Raw genomic sequence first — 13454 nt, 5'->3', positions numbered from 1 at the left:
CACAGGGACAGCCAGCCCCATCCCTTGGCAGAGTGTGCGGGGCATGGGGGGCGATTCCCCTGTCTGGTGCATGGGGGGCCGGCAGGGCATGGGGCTCCCAGGGTTTTGCTATGCCTGGGGAGCCTGGCGGGGATGAACCTTCAGGTCAGAGGTGTGTGGGGATCTGGAGGGGAGGGCCGTGAGACGGTCCATGGGTGGAGAAAAATGACCCCATAAAATCCAACCCAGCTAATGTTCTCTCCATCCCAGCTCTGCACAGGGCTCACCTCTCTTTAAGGAGCACGGTCAGTTTCTCTTTATCCATGTAATGGAGGAAGCACTCCGTTTTTCCCTCTTTCTTCCCCTCTCTCTTTGCCTGCTCATTAATTTTGGCGGGGGGGGGGAGGGCGCATGATATTTTTATTCCTAACAAAATCAGGAGCTGAGATCTGTCCAGACCAAAGTTGTACATGTAAAAAAAACCCTTCCCTGGGCTTCTGAAAGGAAAACCAAAAGAAGGGGAAAACTCTCATTTACTTCATCTGCACCTGAAAGGGGACTGGCTTCACTCTTGCTGTTGTGTTCAAATGTTAAAATCCAGGAAACCAGAAACAAAATGCATTTCTAGTTTCAGTAGGTTTCGTAAAACTGTCTGTCTCCCCCACTCCCTCCAACACAGGTGCAAGTATGGTAAAGGTTGTCTCTAACCTACATTGTGAGATGTATCACTTTAAGAAGGGAGTGGTGCTTAGACTATCTGAAAGGTCACTGGATAGTGATCACAGTTCCTTCAACCTGGATACAGTTATAAAGACAGCAACTCTAGCCTGGTATGAACTTGGCTGAGAATTGGGGAACAGCAGATAATGCTACACTTAAAGGGGCCTATTTGTAGTTTTGGTGGTTGTTTAGACTTTGATTATTGTGTGAAATCGGTCAAAAGCGATGGGGGGGACATGCAAAAGAAATGTCTCACTTGCTCTGAGTAGTTGGAAAGATATGTGCTTCATGGACCTTCAGCCGCCATCAGCAGTGGTGTCATGTCAGGGTATGTTGTCCTTTTGGATAACCAGCCTAATGTAAATTTGGACATGTTTTGTCTCTGTTGGTTTTTGTTGCTCTATGCATTTCTATTACACAGGGACCTGTGTGGTGCTGCATTGCTTGAGACTGTGGAATGGGGTTGCCAGTCAGCTATAGGGTGACTTCCACCCATATCTCATATACTCATCTGGCTTCTTTTTTTTCCCTCAGAAAAGATCTTTTAATCAAGGGAGGTAAGAGGGAGATAAAAAACAATAAGTATCCCTGTTCTCCTTGCCCTTCAAAGCCTGTAGAATTTACTGAGACATTGACTTTAAAAATCACACATCCTTTTGGCTTTTTTTAAACCCACTATGGAGCTTTATTCCTGTCTTACACAGTCAGTTTCCACTTCTGCTTTCTGTGGGTTTTCTTGAGACTGGCAGGCCAGAGAGAGATCCTTTATTTTTAAAGGAAAATGCAATTGCTGCGTGGCAGCATTGGGGACACTCCTTTGAATATTTTTAAATTGACTGTATTTCCAGTTGATGTTGGCTGTTTTGATATTAGTAGTAACTTTACTCCAGTTAGTACAGTGAAGTGATATCTTGGGGTAAAAAGAAGATGCTTTTAGAGCTTAGAATGACTATACATTAGGAATGTATGCCCAGACCTACTCTGTAGGCACTGTCAGGTTGGCTGGCTGTTTCCAGTGCTGCTGAGTGAATTTGTTGCCATGTATAACATCCTTTGCAGTTCAGCTCTCTTTTTCCCAGGTTCGTGTAGTTCAGACAAGTGTTCAGAGCTTACGGGAGTTGCCATAGTCAGAATATCTTTGCTAGGGGAGTACAGTGTCCGAGAAGGGCTAGACACAGGCCAGAGAACAAATCAGAGCAGATCTTCCTATCTGGTCAGCCCTGTAAACAACTCCCTGGTAAGATGTGCCTTCCCCAATGAACTTATGAACCTTACAGCTGTGCCCAGCATACATGGGGCGCGGTTGCTGATTGTCTCCAGCAATGTCCTTCATCTTAACTGGCAAGTCTTTGTTCCCTGAACTGAACATCAGGTTGTCAGTCTCCGCAAGTAGCATTGTGTAGAGAAGACTTGGAGATAAAGGAATTCCTGTAAACTGGCTGGGGCTTCAGAGGAACACTTCTGATCTGCATGCCAGTGAGGGGATCTTGTGCTAGCAATGCATGCTCGTGCAAGTACTGTGGTGCTAGTGAAAAGGGTTTGCATAGCTGCCGAACAGAGACCGTGTGGACAATGGCAGCCTTCCCACAGCCTCCTGCCCGTGTTCTCCAACCATGTCCAGGGCCACCTTGGAGTAAAAGCAGTTCGGTCTCCGTGGTACATTGGTTCCTTGTTGCCTCTGCTGAGATTGTTGGTTAGATAGGTGACTTTTTGTGGGGTGGCCACCTGCCCCTTGGAAATGGGGCTGAGATCCCATCTCCTTTCCCAGTGGCCTCCCAAATCCATTGGTAGTTGGCTTTCTCTGCCTGTCTTCATTCTGCATTGCCCTGTGCAGCACCTGTCCCCTCTGAATATTATGGTGTTATCTCCCTGTAAAATCCCAAGAAGAAGAAGAAGAGGAAGCATAAAATATAGTAGTTCCACAAGTTAATCTCGTACATCTGAATGGACATGGGCCAGCTCAGAGTAAAAGTGAAATTGACTGACTTCTAGCACAGATAAATGTACAGCTGTAAATACCTACTGGGTTACCCATTTTTTTTCTCCCCACGCACTTCGAACCCTCCCATGGCCAGTGATGATTTCTTTAATAGCTGAGATCCTTAGAGTGGTCCTCTGACTGGGAAGCAAAACCTCACAAGGTTGTAACTTGCCAGGAACTGCCCCAAAGCTCCTGTGCTTCCAGTCTAGGAGAATCCTCTGCTTCTAGCTTTCTTGCCTTGATCTGTTTGTATTGGCCCCTTCTTCAGTGAGCATCTACATCGCTGTCTAGTGGTCAGAGCTGGGGGGCCTGGGAGTCAGGTGATATTCCTGGGTTTGATACTGGACTCCTAGGCCTTGCCTACACAAGAAGGGGTTTGCTGGTATACCAGCAAAAGGGCTTGCATCCCCCAATATAACTGCATCTACACAGGGTTTTGCCAGCATGAATGTATTCTGTAGAGGTGTATTTATTATTTTGTTCACACGTCGAACCAACATAGCTATTCCAGCTCTAAATACACCTGGCACAGGCCACAGTAGGTCACTTTCCCTGCCTGTAAAACAGGGATTTGACTCCAAGGTTGAAGATTAACTAATTGTCCCTTGCGGAGAACATGGTGTTCTGCCAGGAGGTGCAACGAGGTCAAATGAGGCTCGCTCTGATAAAGGCTCCAGACCCAGTCTAGCCAGGGGGACGTCTGCCACCCTTGTGGGTGCAGCTTTGGCATGATCGGGGCCAGAGGGAACCTGCTGCCCGAGAGAATAGTGCATGGAGGAGGCAGTTTCTTTCCTCTTCTTGTTATAAGGCACGTTCCTGTGCGATGCTTGCTGCTTTGTCTGGTCTGGTGGGCTCTCACCCCGATGCTTCTCTCCGGCCTGATCGCACTGGATCGAGAGACAGGAACGGTGGCGGCAAAACGTCCAGGCTCAGTATTGTAGTGGGAGGAGGGAGCCAGCAACGTGTTTGCCCTTCCCCTTCATAAAGGGGAACCAGTGTCCCTCGGGGGGGCTCCTTATTGCAGACCTCGCCACCGGCCTTCCGAATTCATGCAGCCCTGTGGAGTCTGTCCTCGCTGCATGCCTCAGAGAATGATGGGAATTCGGGGGCCGTTGGCTGGTGGGGATGGAAAATGTCTGATTCGGGGGATGGCAAAACCCGGGGGGGGGTGCCTCAAAAGCCCCACCCCAAAAGAAATGCTATCAGCATGTTTCTAAGCAGAGACCTTGCCAGGCTGGGCCAGCCGTGCCAGGGCTTCCTGTGCTGCTTGCACGCACCGTAATTACTGCTGCCTCTGTTATCCAATTACCTGCCTGGCACTTTCCTTTGCAGCTCCTCTAATCCGGTCAGTCGTTGGCATGATTGTTTTTATTTGGCTTGCCTGGGGAAGAGGGAGAGCAGACACTTCCCCCCCCCCCACTCCTCCGCATTCTCATTGCAAATAGCACAGGTGGGAAGTAAAGAGTTAAATCAGGCTGAGTGGGTTCAGAGGTTAAGCCACGGGGCATGGCAGGGGGATACATTCATTGGGGAAAGCCGTCCCATACCGGCGGAACTGCCCCATGGAGCAGGGCTCTGGTGCGTAACGACTCCTTGATTCTCAGCAGAGGCGGGCAGAGCCCTGTCCTTGTGTGGAATCCCGGCTTGTGTTCCCTGCTGGGCCACTAATTGAATTATAATCCCTCTGGCCGCCCAACGGAGAGGGTGCGCCCCAGCCTCGGGATGCAGATTACAGCACTTTATATAGCTAATGAGCAGCGCTGGCAGCTGAGCAGAGGAGCGTAATGAGCTCGGGGAAGAGACAGGGCCCCTGGAGGAACGTGCTGGGAATGGGGTGATTCCCACGGGTGTGACTCGCTTTCTGCTGACTTTGTAAAGAGAGACACTGACTGGGTGGCTTTGATGATTTTAACTTCCACGGGAAGGAGCTTTACTTGTGGTGCAGTGAGTATTAGTGCAGCTGAGTTCTGGTTTACCCCCCCAGCCCCACGCACAATTTCTGCCCAGTCCTGGGCCCACCACCCCCATTTCAGTCCCATCCAGGCACTACTGGCAGTTTGAGGAAGAAGGACCCGCTGTCTTGTGACCAGACCCCTTTGGGGAAGTGCTGCCATCTGAATGCAGTTAAAGAAAGGCAGAAGCAGGAGAGGGAAGCATCTGTATAGAATTCCCCTTGCAGAATCTAGCTGCAGAATCTTCCGTATATTGCGGGGAGGTGCGGGGACTTGGATGCAGGGGCGGCTCTAGGGTTTTTGATGCCCCAAGCACAGCAGGCAGGCTGCCTTCGGCGGTTTGCCTGTGGAGGGTTCGCTGGTCCTGCAGCTTCGGTGGACCTCCCTCGCGGCGCTGGCAGAGTGCTCCCTGTGGCTTGCCGCCCCAAACACACACTTGGCGTGCTGGGGCCTGGAGCCGCCCCTGCTTGGATGGAGTTTGTAAAACTTTAGGGGCCTGTGTTAAATAGGAAAAATTCCCAGTTTCTTTTGCCCCCAACCCACGCCAAGTCCTGTGTGTAGAAATGTCACTCTGCTGAGAGCAGAGTATCGGGGGTGGCCGTGTTAGTCTATATCCACAGGAACAACAAGGAGTCCGGTGGTACCTTAAAGACTAACAAATTTATTTGGGCATAAGTTTTCGTGGATAAAACACCCTCTTCTTCAGATGCATGGAGTGAAAACTACAGCTGCAGGCATTATACAATGACACATGAAGAGAAGGGAGTTACCTCTCAAGTGGAGAACCAGTGCTGACAGGGCCAGTTCGATCAGGGTGGATGTAGTCCGCTCCCAATAATTGATGAGGAGGTGTCAATTCCAGGAGAGGCAAAGCTGCTTTTGTAATGAGCCAGCCACTCCCAGCCCCTATTCAAGCCCAAATTAATGGTGTTAAATTTGCAAACGAATTTTAGTTCTGCAGTTTCTCTGACGTCTGTTTCTGAAGGTTTTTTTGTTCAAGAAAAGTGACTTTTCAATCTGTTAGGCCTGGTCCACACTACAGCGTTAAATCGATTTAACACTGTACCCGTCCACACTACAAGGCACTTTAAATCGATTTTAAGGGCTCTTAAAATCGATTTCTGTACTCCTCCCCAATGAGAGGAGTAACCCTAAAATCGATATTACTATATCGATTTAGGGTTAGTGTGGACAGAAATCGAAGTTATTGGTCTCATTCTTTTACTGAGCTAGCCAGAGTGCACCGCTCCGGAAATCGATGGTAGCCTAGGTCCATGGACTCACACCACCGAATTAATGTGCCCTACTGTGGACGCATAAAATTGATTTTATAAAACCGGTTTTATAATTTCGATTTTATGCTGTAGTGTAGACGTGGCCTTATAGAATGTCCAGGGAGGTTGAAGTGTTCACCTGCTGGCTTTTGTATGTTACCACTCCTGATGTCCGATTTGTGTAGCTAATCAGTCACCATCTGCTTTGCAGATTTAGGTGCTTGGAAGAGCAAACCCAGGTGAGAGAATTGCATGCAAAGGATTGACCCTGGCTTAGCGCCGAGTCACAGCAGTAAGGGGAGAAGTTAGGGACTGATTCCCAGACGGTGCCCCCAGCTCCTATGGACTTCAGCTCCTGTGACCTGCCTTTGGGTATTGCTTTCTGAGCAGGTCACAGTAGGTCTGTCTACACCGCAATAAAAGATCAGCGGAAGCGAATCTCCTGACTTGGCCTCACAGAGCTCATGCTTCAGGGCTAAAACAGCGATGTAGAAGTTGGGGCTTGCGCTGGAGCCCGGGCTGAGAAACCTTGCGAGAGTAGAAGGTCTCAGATCCCAGGCTCCAGCCTGAGCCCAAATCTCTACTCTGCCTTTTTAGCCCTGCAAACCTGAGTCAGTTGACCTGGTCTGAGTCGCTGTGGTTTTTTTTTTTTCTTTACAATGTAGACATACTCTGTGGTCCATGCATCCCCGTGTGGGCGGGCGGGCAGGAGATGGAGAAGTGTGTGAAATTATCTCATCCAGCGGCTGAGGCTTCATATAAAAGAAACAGCCACTCTGTAGAGTTCGGGTGGTTCTATTTTGTATATTGCAACCAACAAAAACTTTCTCCCCAAATGCTCTGAATGTTTAATTGTCTATTGTTTCCTGCGATCCTAGATGTCCACCTTGGGATTCCATTTTTCCAGTGCGTTAGCACGTCAGAGTCCTTGGGGCTGTACAGACACCTAGAAAGACATCCAGGAGCTTACAAACTTTACTGGACAAAACAGACTTGCAGAAATAGGCAGGCACCATACACACACGTTGTCTGAGGGGGTGTTAAGGCATGTCTAAACTGTGGGGTTTGGTTTTTGTTTCTCACACCCATGACCCCTTTACTGGTGAATAACATCCATAGATTGGGGGGGAAGCAGGGTAGGGAGGAGAAGCAAAATCATACAAGTCACTTTCGAAAACGTTTACCTTGTGTCCTTGATATCTGTCTGAACGGCCAACTCCTAACTTCCTAAAGGGACTTGATTTTTCTGAGCACTTTCCTCTGTAAAGGAATGTTTATGCTGCAGCTCGCAACGAGCTACCTGGCCCAGCTAAGCAGACGCACGTTTCTGGGGTTTGAAATAGCCGTGTGGATGTTGGAGCTCCAGCAGAGACTCCTGAGCTGCCCAAGTTCAAGCCCACCAACCCCTTAGGCTTAGTTCAGCGGCTAACCTTAGTCTCCGCTGAAGCTGCAGCATGCACGCAGCTAATTTTAGTGTGTTAACATAAGTGGGGCTGAGGTTACAGACGTGTCCTCAGGTGTCTTAAACTTCCCAATCCTCCAAAATCACTAGCTTGCTTGACAATCTCAGCCACTGACTTATTTTTCTTTAGATAAACTTCCCCATGACACACTGTCAGAAGGTGGCTTTTCAGAATTTTAAATCCCGGGTCGGCTGACAGTACCACGGCTCTCCTGATTGCAGGTGGGGGCAGTGGGGCATGCCTGTCCCCTAAAAATAATTACAGATAGAGCCGTATTGCTGAATAGCCCACGTTCAGCACTGGCTTTACCGAAGCTGCTGCTCCTGGATGATAACAAGTCCCCCCGCTCTTTTGGGATGACTTTAAGCACCGGAAAGAGGCTGCATGTGTAACGTACATTACTGCCTCCATGGAAGACGTCTTTGTAACCCCTGTAATTTCAGTCTGTTCAAAATATTGGCAAAGAAAACGAATCCTCTAAGGCAGCAGTTCTCAAACTTTTTACTAACCTGAGGACCTCCATTTTGATTTAAAATTTTTCGTGGACCCCCAACCTGACTTCTAATTTTCCCTGGGGGTGTTCAACCCCCGCTTGGCTCCAGACCCTGCCACCACTCCACCTCTTCCCCAAGGCCCCTCCCCCACTCCACCTCCTCCTGCACTTTCTCCACCCCTGACCCTCCTCTTCCTGCCTCCTCCCCCAAGCTTGCCCCATCCCACTCCTCCCACTCCCTTTCAGCACCTCCTGCACACCCTGGAACAGCTGTTCTGCAGCATGCAGGAGGCCCTGGGAGGGAGAGGAAGGAGCTGATCAGTGGGGCCGGCAGCTTCGGACATGACTTATGGCCCCCCTGGAGCCGGACGTGACTCGCAGACCCCTTGGTGTACCCTCATGGACTCCCAAGGGCCCGTGGACCCCAGTTTGAGAACCACCATGCTAAGGAGATGCTTTAGGAAATAGAACGGTGGTTTTGGGGGGGAGATGGCAAAGGGGGCTGTCAGTAGCATAATGCCCAGCACATTAAAATCTTGTAAAGGATTTTACCAAAAAATGCTGGGTGAATTTCAGTCCCTGCAGAAGACCAGCATATGATGTCTATATATCCCTTAAGCCCCTTATTGTTTGCCAAAAGAACAAGGAGTACTTGTGGCACCTTAGAGACTAACATTTATTTGGGCAAAAGCTTTCATGGGCTCACACCCACTTCATCGGATGTTTGCAGTGTTCCGTAAGCACGAATGCTTGTCTGTCTCACTGACAAAAGTTGGTGCAGTAAAAGATGTTTCCGTCATCCGCCTTGTGTCTCTCTTGAGCATAGTGGAGGTAAAGTGACACACAGGAGACCGTGCATTAGGTATCCATGGGGATGGATTTGATTCATTATAAGTATAAAAGCTCTCATGAAATGAGGAAATGCATGAGAGTGTTAAAGGTGTGCACCCGCACAAGAGCAGGCAGCTAGAGAATGCAGCCTATACAATGAAACTGACCTGGTTTGGTCTAGTTTAATGCTAAATATGGCATGAAACGCCCCTAGCAAAGTAAATCAGGCTTTGCTAAAATGTTGTTTTAATAATCTAGCCAAGGGAAGGACACCCTGTGGAAGGACTCGTATTTAGATGGTGTCGCTTTAAAATCGAAAGCATGGACTGCCCCGAGCGCTCACGCCACAATGTTCTTTCTCCTGCTGTGCGAAGGCTGCTGTTGGATGTGTCTCCCCAGCACAGATCTTTCCTCTTCTGAGAGCCATTGTGCGGGCTGAATCGCTCTGGCTGCCTTCTGAAAAGCCCTGGCATGCGTGTTTGCCTGCTGCTTCCCCTCCACCACCTCCAGACTAGTTCCTTGTGTTTTTGTCTTCCCTCCGGTTTATAAACGCTTTCTCTGTCGGGGCTGCCTGATATTCCCCGGCAGCTGCAGCAGCCTGCAACCGGGTTCTGGAGATGGGTTGTGGTGTTCATGGGTGCAGTGGGGGAGGAAAGGGGTGCCCCACTGAGGTACTGGGCCCTCAGGCGGTGCCAGGGTTCCTTTGGTCTGAGAGCATTGCATCCTGGACGTGCTCCGAGCATGAGGTGGGTGTGCAGCGTGCCAGCCCTAGTGAGCCAGAGAGCACGTAGTGTAAAACGCAACGCCCTGGGGGTAAAATTGGTCTGAATGGGACAAAGAGAGAGTGCTACCGGGAAAAGAAAATCTTGGTTCATACAGGATGAAATGGAACTGCAGCTGGAATTCTTGCTGCAGCTTGGATGCTGTCCTGGCCTCACCCTGGCTGTTTTTCCGGCCTTTCCAAGCTCCCTGCTAGGCCTGGAGATGCTCATAGCTCCATCCCCTAGGGAAGTGGTCAAGTCCTGTTGGGGATAGGGCTCTGCCTGACCACACTCTCTCTCTCTAAACAGGTACCGGTTCCTGTCAGCCACTAGAGCGGGGACAGCTCTAAACTCAAACCGTGTGGGCCAGTTTCCTTTTCAGCTCTTGCGTTTCTCTCCTGCCCGCTCTTCTTTGGCCAAGAGACTCCAGCCTGGGGCTGCTGTGCCCCTTTGGAGGTCTCCCAAGGGGAGCAGGGCCCCATCCCATGGGCTTCAAGGATGCAGTCGGGCCATCGCTGATTCTTAGCTGGGAGCCTTTTGGTGTGTGTGGTGCACCTAGGCGTCAGACCCTGCTGACTTTGGAGGAAGCAGGGTCACCCAGAGGATTCAGGGGACCTGGGGCAAAGCGGGGGAGCTGTGGTGCTTGTACTAACCCGGCGGCAGTCCGGGTCTTCAGTTGGGGGGGCCTTCAGTCGTTCTGCATCTTCAGCAGCACTGAAGGGCCCCCTGCTGCAGAAATGCTGCCGAAGACCCGGACCGCCGCCAGGCCAGGGCTTATGGGGGGCCTGGGGCAAATTACCCCACTTGCCCCCCCCCTCTGGGCGGCCTTGGGGGGAAGCGGAGGGGACTGTGCCACTAGCTGCCTATGCATCCCACCCCACTTGTCGCCCCTAGGAGAGTTCGTGAAGTGCCTCCGAGTTGCTGCCATAAGCTCCATTCACTTCACTGGCCCTGGGTGTGATCCGCCCTATGACTCCTGTGCCAGCACCTGGGGTTTCATGGCTTATCCCTCTCGTGGCCTGTGGGCCCATCTGGGGCTGGAGATGTACGTGGGTTTCTGCACCAAAATCAGCAAGGGCCATCAGGGGCTCCGAGCCGTGTTGCTTTGTCAGCAGGTTTGGCTGGAGGTGGCCGGCGAGGAAAGAGAATGGAAGATAAAGGGCGCCCGGGCACGGTCGCACCGCAGCAGGCTGGCAGAAGCATCTGCAGTTCAGGCTGGGTAGCTGAGCCCGTGATCCGTCACTCAGCCATGTCTGTATTGGAGCATTAAAGCAGGCACCGTGTGCATGGCTGGGGCGGGGGCTGAGTCGTTTACATACATTTAAATGTTGTCACTTGTCCCTGGCGTAACTTTGCATCACTCCAGGGGAGTTGGGATTTCTTCTGACCTGGGTTCAGGTAGCTCCACCAGGCGTCTGGTACGGGGTAGGCGCAGGACAGCCTTCCCCGGCTTTTTAACCCCCATGTGCCCCAGGCCTGCTCTCTGCAGGGTTAGCTGCAGAAGCACCAGTGGATGCTGATGCAGATGAAGGCAATAGGGGATTTTTAGGGAGGGGAACGGCCTGGCGCAGATACAGCCCACAGTGTGACTTGCATGTGAAATGACTGGCAGTCTGGAGGCACAGGGAGCTCTCAGCATCTGTGAGTCTGTGTAAAGGGCTCTAATGATCAAGAAAAGACGGCACTGTGGGGCTCTGCATTTTTTTTCTATCAGGAAACTGCTTCTACTTGGAGGTCTCCAACTGATTCTTTTCCCCCCGTTGCCTCCCCTGTCGTGTGAAAATTCAGCCGTTCTCTTTGCCTCGCACACGATCCCAAGTAACCTGCCGTCTGAACCTAGCTAACGCTTCAATCGATTTGATTATTCACTTCTATTTAATAGCCCAATGTACTGCATTGCATCCTAGTGCTATACGAACATGTGCCATGCGAAGCCAGCTCTGGCTGCTGTCCTGGCAGCCCAGCTACGCCGCTGCTGAGTAGGTCATTGGCAGCAGAGATCAGACCAAAGACCTCTGGATCTAAAAGCCTGGGCCTAACGGATCTCAGGCCTGTAAGCTAAGGCTGTGACAGTCTCATCAGTGTCCATATATGGCCCAGCCACCAGCCGGGAGGGGAGCAGACCAGCGCACTGAGTAGGTGTGGATAACGCTAACACTAATTCAGGTGGAGCTGAACCAGTGGGAGCAATGCTGAGAAAGTTGTGCAAAAATCTCTCTAATGTAGCACAGACTCCGATGTCGCCATACCAAGCAGGTGGGGTTTGCGTGGCAATTGCAAGGAATAGAGAACTTGATCTAAACTGTGTGTGTTCTGGGCGTACAGGCCATAGGGGAAAACTTGCTGGGATAGGAGGCAGAGCAGATTTCCTCCTCTAGCTGTCTGGGTTCTGCAGGGCTCACAGGGATAAATGCGTGTATGAAAACCAATACAGCTGAGAGGCTGTGTGAGAAAGGTCCCTTTTCTCTTCTGCTTGTAGCTGCACTTTAGATCAGACTTAAGTCAAAATTTAGACTCTGTAAAAGTGTGTGTGTGTATGTATGTATGTATGTATGTATGTATGTATTTTTCTTATTTTCCTAATTGCCTAGTGGCCCTAACCAAGATTGAGGCCGTGTTACGGTAGGCAATGGCCTTTGTGCTGAAGAGCTTGCAAGCTGAATGGACAGGAGAAGGGTGGGAGGGGAAATGGAGGCATGGAGCAGGGTTGTGTTTCACCTGTGGTTGCACAGAGTGTCAATGGCAGAGCTGGGGGGTGGTAGGATTTTTTTTTTAGAGTCTGTGCTCCTCCGGGCAGTGACCGTGTCCGTCGTGATATGGGGCTGAGTGCGTGGATGGTGCTCAGATAATAAAGGGTGTTTAAAACACCTAGATTAAGGTTTAACATGGGGCTGTCCTGTTTGAAATGTAAACGCTGGAGGTTGTTTTTACTTCCCTGTTGCTCTCAGAAGCAGCAGCAAAGCATAGCCCCTGGGGTGAGGTGGGGGTGTCCTTCTACGGTGCTCTAAAGCAACAGGACCTGTTAGTCTCCTAACTCCACCTCAGGCTTCCCAGGAAAGCTGTCCCACTTGCACGCAACTGCCCAAGGGCCTCTGTGCTTGGCTCCTGCCCACTCAGCCGGGCCACCTGGCGTTACTGCTGGTTTGAGCACAAGGCCAGTCAGTGAGCTCTCAGGCTTCGTCCAGCCCCGTCTCATGTGCCCGAGGGCTGAGTCGACTGTTTCTCAGGGCTCAGGCGGCCGGGAGGTGTATCTGAGCCCTGGTCTATGCTATGAGTTTAGGTTGAATTTAGCAGCGTTAGATTGATTTAACCCTGCACCCGTCCACACGATGAAGCCGTTATTTTTGACTTAAAGGGCTGTTAAAATCAATTTCTTTACTCCTCCCCCGACGAGGGGATTAGCGCTGAAATCAACCTTGCCGGGTCGAATTTGGGGTAGTGTGGACGCGATTTGACAGTATTGGCCTCCTGGAGCTATCCCAGAGTGCTCCATTGTGACCGCTCTGGACAGCGCTCTCAACTCAGATGCACTGGCCAGGGAGACAGGAAAAGGCCCGCAAACTTTTGAATCTCATTTTCTGTTTGGCCAGCGTGGCAAGGTGCAGGTGAGTGCAGATTTCATCAGCAGAGGTGACCATGATGGAGTCCCAGAATCACAAAAGAGCCCCTGCATGGACCGAATGGGAGGTACTGGATCTGCGCACCGTATGGGGAGACGAATCCATGCTAGCTGAACTCCGTTCCAAAAGACGAAATGCCCAAACATTTGAAAAAATCTCCAAGGGCATGAAGGACAGAGGCTATAACAGGGACTCCCAGCAGTGCCATGTGAAGCCTACCAAAAAATCAGAGTATCAGAGGGGTAGCGTGTTAGTCTGGATCTGTAAAAGCAGCAAAGAATCCTGTGGCACCTTATAGACTAACAGACCTATTGGACATGAGCTTTCGTGCGTCCGACAAAGTAGGTACTCACCCGTGAAAGCTCATGCTCCAATATGTC

At 50.7% G+C, this 13454-nt stretch overlaps 1 protein-coding gene across 2 annotated transcripts in view; it reads left to right on the top strand.

The window, feature by feature from the left end:
• The window catches only part of TSPAN33 (tetraspanin 33), a 40133-nt gene that overhangs the window by 1047 nt on the left and 25632 nt on the right, over positions 1 to 13454 (top strand). The window lies entirely within an intron of this gene.

Source organism: Gopherus evgoodei, chromosome 1, assembly GCF_007399415.2.
Source record: "Gopherus evgoodei ecotype Sinaloan lineage chromosome 1, rGopEvg1_v1.p, whole genome shotgun sequence".
Taxonomy (NCBI): domain Eukaryota; kingdom Metazoa; phylum Chordata; order Testudines; family Testudinidae; genus Gopherus; species Gopherus evgoodei.
The sequence above is the reverse complement of the archived record's forward strand: the minus strand, read 5'-3'. Positions and strand labels throughout refer to the sequence as shown.